General features: G+C 31.9%; 1 long non-coding RNA gene across 1 annotated transcript; it reads right to left on the minus strand.

Annotated features, from left to right (window-relative positions):
* Window positions 1-6,316: 6,316 nt before the first annotated feature.
* LOC127148152 (uncharacterized) lies at window positions 6,317-7,890 on the minus strand. The gene is made up of 2 exons (XR_007818908.1): window positions 6,763-7,890; window positions 6,317-6,635 (listed from the first exon to the last, which is right to left on the minus strand). It is a non-coding gene; the product is annotated as an uncharacterized LOC127148152 (long non-coding RNA).
* Between the last annotated feature and the right edge of the window lie 5,405 nt (window positions 7,891-13,295).

Raw genomic sequence — 13,295 nt, forward strand, 5'->3', positions numbered from 1 at the left:
CAGTTCCAATGCCTCAAGATAAAACACCAGAACACTCAACTTAAATCCTTGAACAAAACTTTGATTGTCTTGCTTCCAATCAATTAACTTAATACATACTTGATGCATAAACATTAGAAAGGAAGAGGGAAGTAGTGGTCCGTCGTGAGAAAAAGAAGGCGAGGAAGGAAAAGGCAGGAAAAAGAATTTGACTTTTCGAGAAGGAGTAGGCAAGGAAGAGTTTGGCTTTCCAAAAGGATAAAGTTTGCGGCTTGAGGGGATGCCTAATCTAAAGTTAACCGTCAAGCTTACATGTCAATTTTGATTTGGTTGTTTGGTAAGACAGGACTGTAAGGCGACATGTGTAAAGTGATAATTCAGAATTGGCGGGCAAAGAAAGTCACCGGTCCAAAGGATTAGTATAAATAGGAGTGAAGACTTAAGAAAAGTGTTGTTACTTTGGAAGTTTTGTTGAGAGAGTGTAAGGAGTTGAGTTATTGTTGAGAGAGTTCTAAGTGAGGAGAGACGTCTAGAGAAGAATGGAGACTAGAAGCTTCCGTGAGTGACCTTTTTAAACTAAACACTCTTGCGTGAGCGACTTTCTTAAACACTCGTGCGTGAGCAACTTTCTTAAACACTCTTGCGAGAGCGACTGTCTTAAACACTCATGCGTAAATGTCTTTCTTAAACATTCCTGCGTGGGTGATTTGTAAGATAAATGATTTGTAATCTTTTGTAAATAGATTTCTTCTGAATCTGAGTTATGCATAACATGTTTTGTATCTCTCTGTGTTATTGTTATTATTGTTGTCTGTTTAAAAAGAGAAAATTATTGCTTTCTTTGTGCTGATTTTGATGAATGCATGCAAACCATTAACCTTATTCCTATCAAGTGAGCTGTGCTTATGTGGTGTGCACATAATGTAAATGACGTCGTGTGGATGATCGATGCAACAAAAAAGAATGAATCAGGAAACATTCTAGATGCTGTGGATATCGTGAACACATTACAGTAGCTCACCACAAGATATTGGCGAGAGTGAATCATAGTAGGCTTGGCAAGGAGAAGGATTCATGTTCTGGGCAAAAAGGAATAATAGGAGCTAATGTGAGATTTCTGTGATTTATGAAATGAGGAGTTGGAAGACACATTTGAGAAATGAAAATAAACTTGTGCTTCACTTGTATTCAAAAGTTTTCCAAAAACTTCACTCATTAAGTATTTGACTTATACATTTAAATTTTTCTTCACTAGGTATTCAAAGGTGTTGAGGCGTTGAGGCCAAGTCAGGAAAGATAAGATGGATTGTGACACAGGAAAGTTAATTTAGTTATCTGTCTTCGGATGATTTAAAGTTATTACGTACAAGGAAGGCTGCATCCCAGTTTTGTGTGTGGGATGAGTCTTGTCTTTAAGATGGATTTCTAGGCGATCAAGGAGAAGGATAAGAAAGGGGTTGATATACTCTTGAACACCTTGATGTTCACCTTGGATTAGTCATCTTAAGGATGACTAATCCAAGTTAGGATTGATATAAATAGGAGAAGAGGTCATTAGAAAAGAAGGTTATGTTGAGTTCTTAGAGTCATTCTTCTGAAAAAAAAAAAAAGACTCATTAGGCGAGAAGAAGACTTTTAGAGGAACTAGGCATTTTGAAGGAAGGAAATTAGTTTGTGAGTGATTTTTCTAAAGTTGCTTAACGATTTTAAATGCTTTCATCAAATTTCTTGTTTTTTTGTAATGTTGTTCATATGTTAGTATTTATGAAAAGAATAATTTGTAAAGAAAACTTTGTGTTATGCTTTAAATTAAACTTCTATGTTTAATGATTGTATGCTATGCTTGTGAGTAAACCGTCAGTCTTATTCCTATCATTGAAGCTAACTATTATGTGCACATAAGGAGTAAAGGCAGCAATGTAGAAAAGGACTGCATGGTGGAGTGAAGTTGGCCAATGTGTAAAGGGAGTGTATTGAGCTTAGTGGCTTGAGCAACGGGAAGAGAATTGGGAAATTCTCCAAAGGATGCTGTTGATGAAAAGGACATCACATTAGTCTATGTGTGGAAATGGTTCATGTTCTTAGAAGCGAGGAATATGAGACTAATGTGTGATATCTGTTTTATGAAATAAGGCAATGAGAAGAATATTTATCAAAATGATTTCACATATATTGTATGCCCAAAAAGGTTTTCAAAAACTATCATTCACTAAGCTTTGAATTACGTTTTAAGTTTTTCCTTCCCCTAGGTAATCAAGCGTTAAGGCCAAGTTAGGTTGAGTAAGGTAAGTTACACATGTTGATGCTGAGTAAGGCATTTTAAATTTTACTTTATAGTTTATTATCTAGGGAAGTGAGTAATATGTATATTTGGAACGTGTGGAATAAAAGAAATCTTGTTATTAATATCTTGCATTATACATTTCTTATCGTGTAATGTGTGATGCCCTACCCCGCTGGCGACTTTATACGAACAAAAGGAGACATGTCGTCTAGACACCCAATGGGTACCTCTCCACGATATGACGAGTTGAACGCCAAGTAAGCAAAACTTCTCAAACTGTAGAGTTCCAACTTTGGACCCAACAGATCTTTACAACTCAAAGCAACGAAAAACACTTAAACGACAAACTTAGTTTAATCACCTAGCCTTCAACACTTAAACTCTTTATGTCACACCCCGTCCTACACGCGTCCTTACTAGTCATGTGAAACTCGGTATGACTTTGAGTATCTTGACGCATTAAGCGCCAAAACACTCAGCTCGAGGTCTTTTGCTTAATCGTATAACAATTTATCCTTAAATTAAAACACAAACTTAAGGCGATAAACAACTTAACTCAAAGAGGTAACCAAACTCAAACTTTTATTACTTAAGTTATGCGATTACAACACTTTACAAGAATACATAAATCAACACTTTAAATCTAAAGTTGATCGTTCGACAGTTCTTCTTGCCTAGCAAGCTTCTCACGCTTTCTTATGTTGGTTTTAACGCCTGACACCTAGAAGGTAAAACTCTAAAACATAAGCCAAAAGACTTAGTGAGGTTTTAAGAAATCCTTTTTGTGAAATACATTTTGTCAACATCATTATTCACATCATATCACAATAACAACATTTCACATAAACACACATTAGTCCACAACCATTCCTTTCGCCAAGAACTCGAATCATTCTCTATGCAAAGACTCATCATCTCACGTTTAGACTACTAGGATGGCCTTCTCATCACCAGCATTCGAGAATACCCTATTTCGTTTCTTGTTGCTCATAACAAAGTGCAATACACATCTTTTATGCATTGACCCGTCTCATTTCACCATGCACATCTTTTAAATATGGTTGCCTTTACTCTTTATGTGCACATAACAGTTAGCTCTCTGATAGAAAAAGACTAATGATCTGAATATCATTTTACAAGTCATTTAAACACATATATCATTCTTTAAACATAACATAAGCTTTTATTCAAAATTCCTTTAGAAACACTTGTGTTGAAATCATTATTTGAAATCAGAATAACTTTTAAAGAAAGCTTTTATCATATAAACATTTTGAAAGAAAACACTCATAAACTTGGAAACTCAGACTCCAATTGCTTCTCTTCTTCTTCTTCTCGCGTAAGCACTTTAGCAACACATCAACGCATTTCTCTTCGAACTTTCAGAAAATCAACCCTTAATAATTTGATTGAAGACCTCTATTTATACTAGTCTCAAATGAACTTAGTCACCCTTAAAATTTCCCATAGCTCCTACTCTAAGTGGTGCATATGTAAACTCAAGATTTAACTTAATCATGATTAGTTTAATCTTTTATACGTGGCTCATTAAGCATCCTTAGAAAATTTTCGAAATTTCCTTACTCCTTCTCGCCTAGTCTTCCCTCTCTCGAAGAATTCTTAATTGCCTAGCTATATTTAAACGCTGAAACTCTTATCGCGTAACCTTTCCTCGCGAACTACTCAAATACCAACTTCTTATCGTGTAGTTTGCTCAAGTTAAATTTTGACCTCTTAACTTGGGTATGGGTCTTACACTTTAGCTACTAACCAATAACACAATAGAGGTACAAATATAACACGGCGGAAAATAGAAAAACACAATTGTGCTTCTATTACTTGATCTAATACTTTTACAGTCACATCTCTTTTATCTCAAGGCACAAAAGTAATAAAACGTAAGATCTAAGCTCTGTGCCTTCCTTCACCCACTAGATTGCCAACTCTTACTTAAAATACAACATGTGTAAGCTTAACATTTTTCTTATCCATGCTTAGCTCAAGTTCTTACACGTAACCCATTATTAAGCATGATTAGGAAATTTTCCAAAATTTTCCTAACTCCTAACGCCTAGTCTCATCTCGCATTGAAAATTAAAACACCTATTGTATCTTACTCCCAACTTGCATTCCTCACGTCGCCTTGCTTCAACGCAATCATCAACTTAGTACACCTAACTTTAAAATCCTTTACTCACTCTTATTTCTAAAATTTTCCTTCTATTCAGATACGAGTCTCACATAAGTAATCTCTATACTTTAGTAAATTAGCTTTGCCAAAACATTCTTTAAACTCAAGTACTTTAGAAATTAGTATTATCATGCTTGCTTATAAATTCATCGGTAAACTCATTAATTATGCTTAAAACTTTTCCGAACATTTCTAATCTTCAAATGCATGTTTTTTAAATCAGTATATAAATCAAGTGTAACTCAAACATTTAACTCATAGCATGCTTTAAACATCAACTCAGTAAAACAAGTTTAGAAGATCAGTTTGAAACTCATTTTTGTCACTTACAGGTGGTAGCTAACTCCTTGGCCTATAAACTTTCTTAATCTCCCTTTTCCCTAAAATTAGAGAAATCAAGTTCAATTTTAATCATTTAAAGTCAGAAAATATCAAAACTTAGCTAAAAGTTATAAAAAACACCAAAATAACAAAAAAAAAATGATGTCATAACACAACTAGGCATTAAGTAGGCAGCACACGCGCGTGCACATGCCCTCAATGTGTCTGGCCATGTGCACTAGGCATGTCACACGCCTCATGGACATGTGACAAGTGCTATGCTCCCCTCTGTGCGTGCATCCAAACGTCCTATGTGCACATGGCCTGTCACATGGCTTAGACGTGTGAGAATTATGCCTGAAATAGAAGGGTCAAATGGAAATAAGAGTTTTTTTTAGAAGATTTTTAAAGGAGGAGTTTTAAGAAGAGTGTTTTGAAGTAGGCATTCTAAGTAGTAGATGTCGTCGAAGATAGCCAAGGTGAGGAGGAAGGAAGACGTTTTGAAGCAAGGTGTTTAAAGGCTAGGCGTTGATAGTTAAGAAATTTTCTAAGAAATTTTCTAATTGTGCTTAATTAATCGGCCATGTGTAAGAGTTTAAGCTAAGCATGGTCAGTAAATTTATTAAGCTTACATGTATATATGTCTTCGAGTAGGAGCTGTTGGTTTACGATAGTTTAAAGGGTGACTAATCCAGCTTTTAATTTAGTATAAAAGGAAGATTAGGAAAGAATAAAAGGAGTGTTACTTTGAGAATTTGTTAAAAGAGCTAGTGTTGAGCTGCTACTAAACGAGAAGAGTAGATTTGAAGCTAGGCATTCTAAAGAAGGGAGTTTAGTTAGCGAGTGATTTTCCAAAACATTTAAAGTCTTCAAAGCTTTCTTCTAAGTTTCTTGTTAAATTGTAATGTTGTTTATATCTTAATGTTTATGGAAAGAATGATTTCTAAAGAAAGCTTCGTGTTATGCTTAAACTAAATTTTATGTTTGATGAATGTATGCTTTGCTTGCGAATAAACCATTAGTCTTATTCCTATAATTGAAGCTAACTATTATGTCCACATAAGGAGTAAAGGCAGTCATATAGAAAATGACTGCATGATGGAGTGAAGCTTGCCAATGTGTAAAAGAGCGTAATGAGCTTAGCGGCTTGAGCAATGGGAAGTGAACCAGGAAATTATATAGGTGATGCTATTGATGAAAAGGAGATCATAATAGTTTATCCTTGTGAATGATTCTTATTCTTGGAAGAAAGGAATATGATAGACCAATGAGTGATTTCTATTTTATGAAATGAGGTGATGAAAGCCATGTTATGAAAATGATTTAATATATTTTATGCTTGAAAAGGTTTTCAAAACCTATCACTCACTAAGTTTTTACTTATCATTTTAAGTTTTTTCGTGCCCCAGATCACCGAGCATTAAGGCCAAGTTGGGCTAAGTAAGGCGAACTACAAGCGCTGAAGCTGGATCAGGCGTTTAAAGCTTTATTTTGCAATTTATGTACTTAAGGAAACATGTAAATTGTATTTGGATCTCATATTAACAAAAGAGATGTTGTTTGTTATTATTCTGTTACATTGTATCATTCTTATCGCTTAGTAGTTAAAGGAGTTAAGTTGAACTAGGCGATAAAGCCAAATTTCAATGACTTAAGTTGGGCTGCTCAAGTTGCGTCACGTGCCGTATAGTAAGATTTAAAATGCGTACGGGGCAGGGCGTGACAAGGTGTCTGCCCCACTCTGCCTGGCTGTGCGTTGGCCATGCCATGTCTGTGCTAACAAGGCCAAGAAAACCTTTTTACCTTCAAGATGCGGCACACGCTAAGCTCTACGTCCTGATGCTCGATCAACCATCAACCCTTGCCAAAAAATTGAAAAGTTTATAGAAAACTTCATTCAACTTTTAGATCTTATAACTTTTAATCTAGCCATCAAAATGAAACGCTATTGCCTCAAACTTGCTTAGAATTGTCTTAACTAGCTTACCTCCAAATTTCTATTTCAAATTTGAAGAGATACATTATGTAGCCTTCAAAAAATTCACACTACTCAGAGACCCATGACTCCCTTCCTCTTCCTTCAAGTCGATGAAGATCTTCCTCGCGTCTCCCTTATAGCCTCACCTCACACAGTACACTTTTATAGTGAGCTTTTGAGAAAAACATTAAAAAACCCACGAGGGAAATGAGAGCAACCTTCGTTTGAAAATGGCCTATTTATAGGGCTCTCTACATGGCCAACCTTGCCACCTTCTACTTGCCGAAATTTGAAATCTTGCATGTTATGGACACTTGTTCTCCACTCAACTGACTCCCCTTGAACACTTAAGGGTCATCCAAAATGCCTTGCACATTAACACACCTAATTAAGCCTAACACAAGCCTTGTCGCATGCCTTTGACACTTTTGCCACCTAACTAACCTCTCTTGCCTTGGCCGCACAGCTTAACTTGCATGCTCAACTCGCGTGGCACCTCAACTCCTTGCAAAATGCCAAGTCTTGCTTGCCTTGCCTTCCAAAATGCCTAAAACATGCCCTTAGAGGTTCACATGCCACCTTTTGCAGCCTAGTTATGTCCAAAATACCTAGGACAATGCAAAACATGTAATCCCCAACCATTCTTTCTTTCACTTAGCTGCCAACCTTTCAAGTCTCAACACTTGGGATTTTCTTCAACTCCTCTTTCCACTAGGCAACGTAAACACAACAAAACAACAATTTTCCTTCAACTTTCACTAAACTTAGCTCTTCTTTCAAGTAAGGTTAGGGTTATGGTTTACAGAAGATAATAGGGTGAAGGAAAGAGAGGTTGTTGGCCATCCAAAAGAGTTAAAGGAAAGCAAATTGTTTATTTTGATAAGTGCTCCCATTTCTACTAAGTTTTTCATCAAACTTTCTACCGAAGAATCGGAGAGAATTGCTTGAAGAAGAAGAACCTTGGCTGCCATGGAGCAATCTAATCGAGAAGATGAAGATTGGAGAAAAACATCAAACTTGGTGGATTTTTGGGTTAATTTGTAGTAGTCTGGTATTTTGAAGATCCTGAAGTGTAGAGAACGAAATAGAAGCTAAAACTTGAAGGTTGGTAATATAGAACGCTTGTCTACATTTTTCAAGAAGGATGCAAGAGTTTATACTTTCTGATAATTGCTGGAGTTAATTTATATATATGTATGATCTTGATAGTGGATCATTTACCGAGTATTTTTAATATTGACCATTTCTTATGACAGGCTTTTAGGTAAGGGGAAGGATAATTATGTTATTTTCCCAGTTATGTTTCTAATTTTGGTATTGTAAGTTGTAGTGTCTGCCCTGCCCTGCCCTTTGAGCGTAATATATTAAGACCTTTTATCTTCTGATTTTTTTCTTCTATCATTTTTTAAAAAATAAAATAAAAATAAAAATACAGACATATATCAATCAAAATGTGAAATAAACACTAAAAGAGTTGTTCATTTCTTTTTTGTCCTATCGTAGAGACAAGTTAAGTAAATAGAGTCGAAGAAGAGATGAAAATCAACTTTGAAAAGTAAAAGAAAGTGATGCAAAAAAATTAAACTCTATACCAATTAAAATTCAAAGTACCTGTTTTATTTAGGACTATAATTATTTATTCTCTTATTTCTCATATCAAATAGAAATTTATTTTTAAAATTTTAAATTATCAATTTAACACTAAACTACTAAACTACCGTCATATCAATTTAAGCTTTAAACTTTCGTAAATATATTAATTTAAATTTATTATAGGTGACTTGCAACATTATCAAATAAATCTCTAAGCTTACGTAAAAGAGTCAATTTGAACTCTATTTTTTTATATTTTTTTGAAAACTTGCTATTTCAATTATAGTTGTAAATTTTGTTAATTTGACACTTGTAGATATTTACACACGCATAATTGACCATTTAGAAATATAATCATAATAAACAATCAAATTAAAGTAACTCACTTGTAACGATTTATAAGTTAAATTGAAAAAATGAAACTTTATGATGATCTACTTATAAAAGTATATGGTTAACTTAAATTGATACAATTATTTGTTTAGAATTTGTTTGATAGAATTCCAAAGTTTAAGGTTAAACTTATATATTAGGTCAGAGTTTAAATTGATGTATTTCAAACATAATTAAATGATCTAAAAGTTCTACAAAATAAAGCAAATTTCCATACTCTATCAATGATGGATTCTAAGATATAATGATAGGTTTTTATCTTTGTCTAAATCTATTAGTGACATTAATAGGAATTGATAGAAGTTTATCAATATCTATTAACATCTATAGGATCTGAAATTTTACTATAATTGGTAAATAATTTTAATATTTAGTCATTCATAAAAATTTTCCTACAAAAGTTTGTAAAAGTTGATATTTTTGCCCTAATTTTTAAATACAACTTTGCACTTTACTCACGTTTTACCTAAAATCAAAATAAAATTTAAAACTAGATAGTATAATATTAGTGGCAAAACAAAACGTGAAATTTTATATAAAGTATATGTTTAGTATTGAACTGCTTAATTAGCTAATTAATTTATTTATCATTGTTGCTTGAGAAATTATTGAAATGTTAGCTGATGGAAGTATTTATTTTTTGATTTTTTAATCACAATCTGTTTGTCCTGTCTTTCACGCTTTTTAAACTCTTTCAATTATAGTTTGTGTCGGAGTAACTTTCAATTCTTACTCAATTCTTCGAGAGATAAATAATCGTAAATAATAAAATTGATGATAATATTTATAAAATATAGTAAAATTTTAGACTTTATTCATGATATAGATATTGTCAAACTTTTATTATTGCTATATTTTATAAATATTTTGATTTATTATGCTATATTTGAAAAATAGTAAGTTTTAACGTAAATTGAAATAATTATTATTATTAAACAGAATATAAAATAAAAATGCTTAATAAAATAATAGTTGATGGTCAACCATTTTTTGTTTTTTAAAATTCAGTACTTAATATATAAGGAGTATTTATAAGAAATCATAAAACAAAACGGGAGAAATATATTGTTATGTAACATTGTTCTTTTTTAAAATTGTATATAAAATAAGTGAAGTTTCTATTAAATAAAAAGATGGATTCATAATATATAAAAAATTTAGTGAACGGTCTAAGATTTCGAGAGTTAAAGAAGACTGATATTTTGGGAGTTTTGTAAAGAAAAGTCTTTTTAATTGACTCAGCAAATGAAGAGTAGAAGTTTGATAAGAAAAAAAGTTAAATGAATACAAAATTAATGGTGGCCTTGGACTAAAAATAGTTTCCTACCATCATCTATCAAAATCATCATTAGGTTGAGTTTTCAAATTCATGCATGTAGATATTAAATATTTGGAATTTGAATGTATCTATTTTTAGTGTTTGAAATAATTAATGTTTGTATTTGAATGTTCAAAATAATTAAGATATGCAATTTAAATATTTTTGTTTAATTAAATAATTCGTAGAGAATAAAATTAAATAAGGAGTTTTTTAAAAAATATAACAAACCGATAAAATATTTACACTGTATAGAACAATTCTGAAAATAAAAAAAGTTCAAGGCCCATAATAGAAAATATAAAAAATGTTCCAGTCAACATGCGATTAATTGACCACGCACGTGCATGAATAATTTTCTTCTAAATGATCGTCTATAGTCTAAACGAATAATCTACATACTATTGTTTAGCTCATGATATACGATCGTACAATTTTTTTTAACGATGGGAAAAAAGGCTTCAAAATTTAAACGATCATGTTCACCGTACTAAACAATCGTGTTGACCATGATAAACGATTGTGTTGACAAAGGAAAATACTAAAAATACCATAGTCAACACGCGATTAATCGACCACACGCGCATGAGAGTGTAATCTTCTTCTAATGATCGTGTATAGTCTAAACGAATTATCTACGATGGCTTAGGTCATAATACACGATCGTGCAGTTTTTTTTAACGATGAAAAAAAAGACTTCAAATTTAAATGATCGTGTTGACCATGAAAAACGATCGTGTTGATCATGGAAAGCGATCGTGTTGATTATGATAAGCGATTGTGTAGTTCAATGTAAATGATCGTTAAAAACTTCAAATCTAACAATCGTGTTGACCATGCTAATTAATTGATCGTGTCGACTATGGTAAATGATCATTTAGATCATGTCAAAACGATCGTGTAGTTGTTTTGAACGATGAAAAAAACTTTAAATTTAAATGATCATGTTGACCATTGGTGATTGTGTTGACAATTAAAACAATCATGTTGATCATGTCAACACGATCGTGTAGTTCATTGTAAACAATGGAAAAAAGACTTCAAATTTAAACGATCGTGTTGATCCTTTAAAATGATATTCAAACGATATTGATATTCTTGAATACGAGGAAGATGAAGAAGAATAGTGAAACAATTGTAAAATAGATTTAAAGAATCTTGTTGAAATAGGAGATTTAAACAGAAGAATAAATCATTTACAAATAAAAGAAAAAAAATTTGGAAGAGGAGATTAAGAAACCTCGAAGAGAAGAAATTGTAAAGATGGAAGAAAAAGAAAGAGCAGTGGCGAATCATCTGCAATATTTAAGGGCAAATACGAAAACTATGAAAATATTTTACCGACTTCACAATTTTTTGCTTTTTGTTACATTGACCGTAAATATTTTTCAGTTTTGTTACATTTATGCAAGTTATCCTTTATAAATTACTTAAGCTTTATTTTTATTGTTATATCTCCCGAACATAAAAATCTCACACTTTTATAGGGTATTGAAAAACCTATGTCATATGAGTTTTAAAGTCCCTTGAATAATAATATCTTGGGTTTTAATACTGAAGTTTGGTGAAAATTCATTAATATTAAGGTCTTTTTGGTTCGCAATCCATATTCTATTTTATGTTTTGATCAGATTTACTGAATTCAAAGAATATTTGTTCGACAGACAATTCTGATTTTATTTCTGAAAACAATTTTTGGATTTTGTGATTAAATAATATAAATTCTAAAAACTAACATTTTTATATTTGTATTGTATCTAAAATTTGAATTTCAAAATTTAAAATGGAGAATTATATTAAATAAATATAAAAACATTTCGAAATATAACCGGTGATAAACTCAATTCAACTTTTTTATAAAAAAATTTGAAATATGTATGATGAAATTATTATAAGTCATATTAAAAGGGTTTTTTCAAAAATATAAAAAAATGGCAAAATATTTACACTCTATAGAACAATTCCGAAAATGGAAAAAGCCCAGAGGCCCACCGTCTAAAATACCAAAAATGCCCTACCAACCACGTCGTCAACAATGCACGCCTAATATATTTGCGATTGTTTAGATTTGGTTATTGATTGTTTAGATATGACTACAATTTATACGCGATCGTTTAGATATGACTACAATGCGATCGTTTAGATATGGCTACAATTTATACACGATCGTTTAGATATGACTACAATTTATACGCGATCGTTTAGGTATGGGTACAACTTATCTTTTCAATTCCATCGTTTAATTTTGTTACGATTTGGGGACCCAAATCTAAATGATTTTTTAAAAAATTTGGTACAATATTTTTTTAATTCTTTTGGTACACGATCGTTTATATTTCTTTACACGATCGTTTACTTTTTTTACACGATCGTTTACATTTGGCTACTCCAATCAAAATGATTTTTTTCAAGATTTTTTATACACAATCTTTTATTTTTTTTACACGATCGTTTACTTTTTTAAACGATCGTTTACTTTTTTAAACGATCGTTTACATTTGGCTACTCCAATCTAAATGATTTTTTTTCAAGATTCTTTATACACAGTCGTTTAGATTTGGTTACCCAAATGTAAACGCTTAAAAAAAATAAAAGAAAAGAAAAAAGACGATGGAAAGAAATCACAACGAAAAAAAGAAGAGGACAAGTAGAATGACAATGGAAAGAAATCGAAGCGAAAAAAAAAACGAAGAGGAAAAAGAAGAAAAACGATGGAAATATTAAACGACATAAATAAAGAATTGAAAAATAAAAAAGACGATGGAAAGAAATCGCAGAAAAGAAAAAGAGAAAAGAAGGAAGACGAAATCGCAGGGGAAGACGGGGAAGACAAATTAGAGGAGGAAGACGAATCACGAGGAAGAAAAGAAAAATGGAAGGGCAAACTTGAAATATTTAAAAAATAGCTAACTTTACAGTTTTGTTACATCTATGTAAGTCTCCCTATATTAAATTCCAAATTTCATCCCTATAGTTTAGATGAAGTTAAAAGTTAGTTCATGTATGGTTTTAAAAGTTTAGAATTTAGTTTATATGATTTGATATAATTTCATATATAGTCTTCATGGTTTGTTAAATCCTCTTAAAGAGTCTCTAACATTGGGACTACTTATGAAGTTCTTATCAAACCAATAGAGGTAAATTGTAATTATAAATCCTAACTAAATTTTAACTTCTTACTAACCATAGGGACAAAAGTTACAAATTATTCTATACATTATATGATAATACAAATAAT

Source organism: Cucumis melo, chromosome 2, assembly GCF_025177605.1.
Source record: "Cucumis melo cultivar AY chromosome 2, USDA_Cmelo_AY_1.0, whole genome shotgun sequence".
Taxonomy (NCBI): Eukaryota; Viridiplantae; Streptophyta; class Magnoliopsida; order Cucurbitales; family Cucurbitaceae; genus Cucumis; species Cucumis melo.